Source organism: Octopus bimaculoides, chromosome 15, assembly GCF_001194135.2.
Source record: "Octopus bimaculoides isolate UCB-OBI-ISO-001 chromosome 15, ASM119413v2, whole genome shotgun sequence".
In the NCBI taxonomy this organism is placed as follows: domain Eukaryota; kingdom Metazoa; phylum Mollusca; class Cephalopoda; order Octopoda; family Octopodidae; genus Octopus; species Octopus bimaculoides.
This window is the reverse complement of record NC_068995.1, coordinates 4,120,308-4,127,334: the sequence shown is the minus strand read 5'-3', so window position 1 is coordinate 4,127,334 and position 7,027 is coordinate 4,120,308. Positions and strand designations below refer to the sequence as shown.

The window sequence follows — 7,027 nt, the reverse complement described above, 5'->3', positions numbered from 1 at the left end:
TATATATAATATGTGTGTGTCCGTGTCTGTGTGTACGTGTGTGTATGCATACATGTATATAACATTATCGCAATCATTTTCAGTCAATATTTCTACGGTTTCATAAATTTCAAATATCGTTCGTGTTCTTGCCGCTTGTTGCCATCTCCAATCATGGATTTTTTATGTTCACCAGTCTGAGCTCAATTTTCATCCATCTTGATTTTCTTCCCCCACCAACACACACATATATCCTCCCATATATGAATACATATGCAAGTATATCTTATATTCATATATGGATGGATAAGGGCCGAGTATTTGATATATATATGTATATATATAAGTATATATATGCATGTATATGTATAAATACATATGTTCATATATGTATACATGTATATATATTTCGGGATATATATATGTGTGTGCACGTATGTGTGTGTCTCTCCATGTATGTGTGTGTTTGTGTGCGTGTGTGAGTTTGTATCTATGCGTGCGTGTATGTGCGCATGTGTCTCTGAACGCATTTTCGCTTTCTTCTCATTTTCGAGTTAGATAACTTTTCTTGTAGAAAATTTCAATTTCGTTTATTTTACATCGTAATAATAATTAGCATCATTATCGCCATCATCACTGTTACCGTCATCCTCATCTCCTTCTTCGTCACCATCGTCATCATGATCATCATTATCAATGTCAGTCATACCTATTCTTATCATCATTTTCATCATCCTCGTTCTCATCATCATAACCAACATCACAATGTACGCCATGTTTTTAATCTCCCAAATTGTCATATATCATCACCTTAGTCGTCGTCATCATCACCATCGACATCATCATCGTCGTCATCAATACCACCATAATCATCATCATCACCATCCCCTTTATCATCGTCATCATCATCATCGTCATCACCATCATCATCACCATTGCTATCGTTAATTACATTTATTTATCATTACTTTTCACACAATTACAATGAATGTTGATTTGTGTTTACATAATTGCCTTTTCTCTTTTTATTTTTTACAGATGGAAGTTTTTATATTTTAAAGAATCTTGTTTTCTTTTATTTTCTTGAGAACTTTAATAAATTAATCCAAATCCTTTTTAATTAATTCGTAATCATATTTTAACACTTAATTTGTAAATTAATTTTGATAATATTTTCATACTATGGTAAATGTGATTAATTATAAAATAAACTTTATAGAAAGCAATTTGTAAGTACCTTTTCTTGAATTTTTCCTTTGACATTTTATTTAACTTTATTATTACTATTATCATTACTATTAATATAAACAGTATTGCCTTATTTGATATTTTATATATTGATTGTTTATTGTAATTACATGGAGAAATCAAAAAATTGAAATATAAATATGTTATTTTAATTAATTGATTTATCTTTCTTTAACCTCTATTAACTTATTATCTATTTAATTTTCTCTGCGTTAATGAAACCCTTCATAAATTATCTTTCCTTTCACATTTCCAATAATCTCTTCTCTTGTTCAAACTAATTATGATTAAATCGAAAAGTAACACATGAAAAAGAACCAAATATGGCGCGGGTTTTCTTATCAGCTAACAGTTTGGTGAGGTCTTGTCACAGGCCAGTGATACGACACTCCGCATTCGACCACCGTAATGAGGCCTGAAATATTTCTGTCCAACATGCTACAAATAACCTCCATGATGTAATAGAAACTTGTCTCTATCAAATAAAATGAAAAGCAGTTTGTAATTTTTCTCTGGTTTTTCGGTTCTGGATCGACACAAATCTGATAGACCTCTACCAATATGCGATCTAACCTCCCAACCACGTCGATCTGGCTTAAGTCCCACTGTGGAGTACTTTGGGCAAGTGTTTTCCTCTAAAGCTCCAGATCAACTAAAACATTGTGAGAGGACTTAGTATACGGAAACTGGAAGAAACCTGCAGCATATAAAAGTATATATCTGTCTGTGTGTCTTTGTGTGGAGGAGTGTGGCTTAGTAGTTAAGGTTTGGATTCATGATCGTAATATTGTGGTTTCGATTCCTGAACGGGGCTAAACCACTGCTAGGTTTAGCATTTCAATTGAACATATATAGAGTAAGATCTCCAACTACCACGCTGGTGATATGTAGCGAGCCGTGTATCATTTGCTACCGGGCCGCACAGACGGAGTAAATATTTCAATATTATTTCTATTGTATTACCTATCGAAGTTTGCAGGAAAATGTTTGCACTATATGTGCGTTACATATACTAATATATAAACATTATATACGCAATAAATACATTATATATTATGCACTTTATTACGTTTTCTCAAGCAGGTGATTTGCATGAGACTTGTCTGTAGTGCAGAACAGCTTGTGGAACACGGATGTAGAGGATCGATCGTGATCCATCGAGTAGAGAAATCAAGTTAACCATTAAACAACATCAGACAAATACAATATCATCAATAGACAAAGGTATGACGCCTGGATTAAGAAGCTTGCGTTGCAACCATATGATTTCAGATTCAGTCCCGCGGTGAGAATAGAGGGCAGATGTCTACTACTAAAGCCCCGAGCTAAACACTGCGTTGGGAGTATAATTGATTGACAGAAACTGTGTGTAGGACCGTCTTACTTGTAATTAAAAGCATACAAACAGACACACGCACACTCAGAGAGATACACACACACACGCACATGCACACTCACGCATGCACACACACACACACACACACACACACACACACACATGAACATGAGAAATTGCTCGTAAGATATTCAGTCACCCTCTCTTACGTACGTTTCATTAACACAGGATGATTAATAGTTGCATAATGCAAATTATATAATCAAGATTTATTGTACAAAGATCAGAGACGTGTAACTTTTATATGCAAAATTGTTACATTGAAAGGATATCAGAAATCTCCATTATTGATAAACACATAAATATATATACATAATCAAATAAGAGTGTGTGTATATGTATATATATATTATACATATTTATATATATGTAATTATGTATGTTTTAAATTAAATAGAATAACATCAGTTCAAATAAGATGTATTATAATTTTCTGATTCATTTTCAATTTTAGGTTAAAATAACACACATACACACACAGAAGAAAGCAAGCAAGAGACATTATTTGTGTCGAAGAGGAACATCCAAGCACTGAATTCATTTCTTCGTGATGATCTTCAACCATTTTAACTACATTTTCTACGAAGAGAATCGTGGAAAATTTAACCTACACCGTTTACTGTTCATTTTAGAGAACTATCCATTTACCTATCGATCTATCAATCAGACGTTTATTCTAATTAACTTAGATACTGAGACTAGAATGCAGCAATGACACGAACAACTGCAACAACATATACAATGATATATATACATATATATAAAGAACAGAGACATTTAAAGGGGAAGAAACTGCAAAGAACGAAGGGGAGGTAATTTCTGGAAACGAATTTTAAAGAGGAAAACAGATTTAAAAAAAACACGGGAATAAAATCTTATTCGCAAAACATAAAACGTGTTGCGCGAAAGCAAAAAGAAAAAGGAAGAAAAGATTTATACTTTGTTTATAACACAGACGTGTTTTTTAATTTCAACTCCTTCTCTTCTCTTTCCTTCTCTCTCCTGGTCTCTCTGTCTGAAAACCCATCTTATATATATATATATATATATATATATATAATATATATAATATATAATATATAATATAATATATATATATATTTAATACAAGTTTACATATATATATATATGTATTTACACATGTATATAGCACACTGATACGTAGGTATACATACATATATACGTGCACATACATAAACACACACATATATATATATATATATTACATTCATACATATATAGACACACACGCACACACGCATATATATGTAAATATATACGTACATAGAAACGCATATACATTGACTCGTTAACAACAGCAAATAGAGTTCACTAAAGAAATTAATTTAATTAATTCTTTTAATGCTTAATGAACTCTGAGTCTTAGACAGAGTTTACAGACAAAAATACAAAAACAAAACAGCAATAGCAAGAATAATAATAACAATAATATTAATAAATAGAATATAAATACTAGCTGACTTCATCAATATTACATATATTATTATTATCAATATTATTATTATTATTATTGTTGTTGTTATTGTTATTATCATCATCACTATTTTGTTTTAATCTTTTTCTCATAAGCCAACCCCCAGCCCGTCACCCCACTCAACTCCCCAAAACATTAAAATACCTTGAATATGAATAGGAATTCCAACATCACGAAGTAAATTAACCCAAACTTTACAGGAAAAACAAAAGAAAAGAAATATAAATGTATCTATATATAAAGAAAAGGACAGGAATATTTAAACTTATATTTAAAGAAAAAAACAATAAAAAAAGAGGAAACGATGTGAAATCGAACCGAAACGACAAAAAAAATTGAACAATTTGTTTATTGGCTGGATGTTTCTGATTCTTCAAAACATTAAAATATGTACTCTGGGATATAAAATCGTATATTTCATCTTTCTGCTTCGATTTGTATAATTCTTTGTATTTTTATTTTCTATTGTTGTTTTATTTCTTTGTTTACATTCTAATTTAGGGGTTTTTCTACTTTAGACATAACTGGGAGTTTCTCAACTATATTTCTTCAGGATTCGATCGTACAGGACAGTGCCTTCGGATGAAGTATTTGAGGTCTTAGTTTCGTTCAAATGTTTGCGTCGAGGAAAAAAAACTAAGGCTTGGGTGCAGTTGTATATTGGGTTCGAAGGCTTGTGTTATTTCTGTTTCCTCTCTGTGGTTTGATAACGTATGAGACGAGACTGGTGCCAAGAAATATTTGCCCTAAGATAGTGGCCTTTTCTCATAGGCAGCACAGAAGGCATTGAGAAGGTATCTCTGTATGTATAGAAAACTATCAGCTGTCTTCTACAAAATCCTTCGTCAGGCTTGCGATTACAGATGCAGAAACCTGGAAAATCCTCATCAACGGATCACTGTATATACATGCACACATGCATTCACACACACACATAGAGGCACGCAAAATATTGATACATTTATGGACGTGTGTGTGTGTGTGTGTGTGTCTGGTATTTTGCTGGCAGTCAATCTTCCAATTAAACTAAATGTGATGTTCTTACTGGTTGTCCAAATTACTGATATTGTCTATGGATCGCAACCTATGGCAATGTAATTGCTTTTCGGTGGTGAGTGAGAATTCGAAGTTAGAAAGCACAGAGTCGGAACAGTTAGCTAATTTATCTTATCTGATTCATTAAAAATTTTGCTAATCCATATATAATCTACATATCTCTATATAACATATAATCTATAATCAATATTATATATATATTACGTAGAATCCACATACCTAAACACATTGTGTGCACAGCAACAAGGCTAAAATAGCTGTTGGGGAACATGAGATTCTAGTTGCAGTCTAACTGAGCGGTATTGTAGTTAACTGTTTAAAAGAGTCTCAAGACTCAGGTCGATGGATGACTCAAGGATTCAAAAATTCAGCTCTGTTGCAATTCCTCACACGATTAATTTGTACGAGAATTACGTTGAGATTATATCTATCTGTGGAATGTTCAATTTATTTTGCGCTCATTTAAGGAGTACATAATTTATCGCCATTAGTGTACACAGAACTTAAAATGTAATATTTGGTGAATTAATGAAACTGTATATCGGTTCCGAAATGCAGAAGCTCACCCGACTCCTAACCAGTCATCTATATACAACATCACATTTGTACCAACTTCCTGCAACAGACGCAATTCTAATTTTAACTTGCCGACACATAGCTAAACCCTTCATTTTGAATTCAATGATAACCCACCCGAGGCATGGGAGACAGCGCCTGTATATCTACAACAGCCTTCACAAGCTCGTGTATTCATATTGCTTTCTGGCCTACAGAATTATGAACAAGCCTTTTATAATTCTTAGGTTAAATTTACCTTTCAGATTTTCAAAGAAACTGTACCGAACCAGGGCGAGGGATTTGAGGGAATGGAATCAAATGCTTTGTGGTATTGCACCAGTTCTTTGTTGAATTCTCGCCGTGGCCTTCATGGATAGTCATCTGAATCCATTGCCGTGTTTGACACCATTCTCTGCCACTTGGGTAACTTAATAGAGTTTAATCTGTTGTAAGCTTTTGAGACCATGTCCTCATTAGTTAGGTTTCCAGAGTGTAGAAAAGATACACATCACCTAGATAAAACAGGATGGAATTGTGTTTTAAACAAATAGTGTCTAAACAACTAGTAAATGGAGCAATACAAAATGATGTAGAAGTAATGAAATTCAGAAACTCTAATTTCAGGAGAGTAGGATCTACAAAAATGACATACAATAAAAGAATAATTAAGCTAACCAATGTAAAAAATAAAAAAACAATTTAATGTGAAAAAAAAAAATGAAAATTTAACCCAATGAATATATATTAAATATATTATGTTATGATGCAGAGTGAATGATAGTAAAATAATCAACAAATTATTACAAGAAAATTATGGAAATAACTGATGAATAAATTGTAAGCGTTGAAAGAATTATAGAAGAAATATGTCAGGGCTTAGGGAAAATGGTTATTAGGCTTATAAACACTGAGAGGTAAAAACGATATATGCAGATGAATACAGCAGAAAAACAATTTTCTGGATAAAACTATCTGGAATCTTATAGACAGAGAAATAACAAAAAAATACGATGAATCGACTCGTGAAAGATACAAAAATGAACGAAGTGGAAAATGAAACAGCGACGGAAAAATGTACAACGAAATAAAACCAAATTAAAAGCCGAAATAATAGAACATTCGCCTGAAATTTCCAGCGATTTGAAAGATGAGCCACAATAAAAAGAACTCATCTTATGTGTGTGCATGTGCACATAGTTTTGTGTATATTTTCAGTTTAAATAATCTGATCAAGATAAGTATATATATGTTTGCATAATTAAATACTTTGTTTGTATATATATATATATATATAT

At 32.2% G+C, this 7,027-nt stretch overlaps 1 protein-coding gene across 1 annotated transcript in view; it reads left to right on the top strand.

Moving 5' to 3' along the window:
* The window catches only part of LOC128249494 (uncharacterized), a 17,905-nt gene extending 13,361 nt beyond the window's left edge, over window positions 1-4,544 (top strand). Inside the window, exon 2 of the mRNA XM_052973159.1 lies at window positions 3,078-4,544. The gene's annotated coding sequence lies outside the window, so the exon portion shown is untranslated. The remainder of the gene's footprint in view (window positions 1-3,077) is intronic.
* The last annotated feature ends 2,483 nt before the right edge of the window (window positions 4,545-7,027 follow it).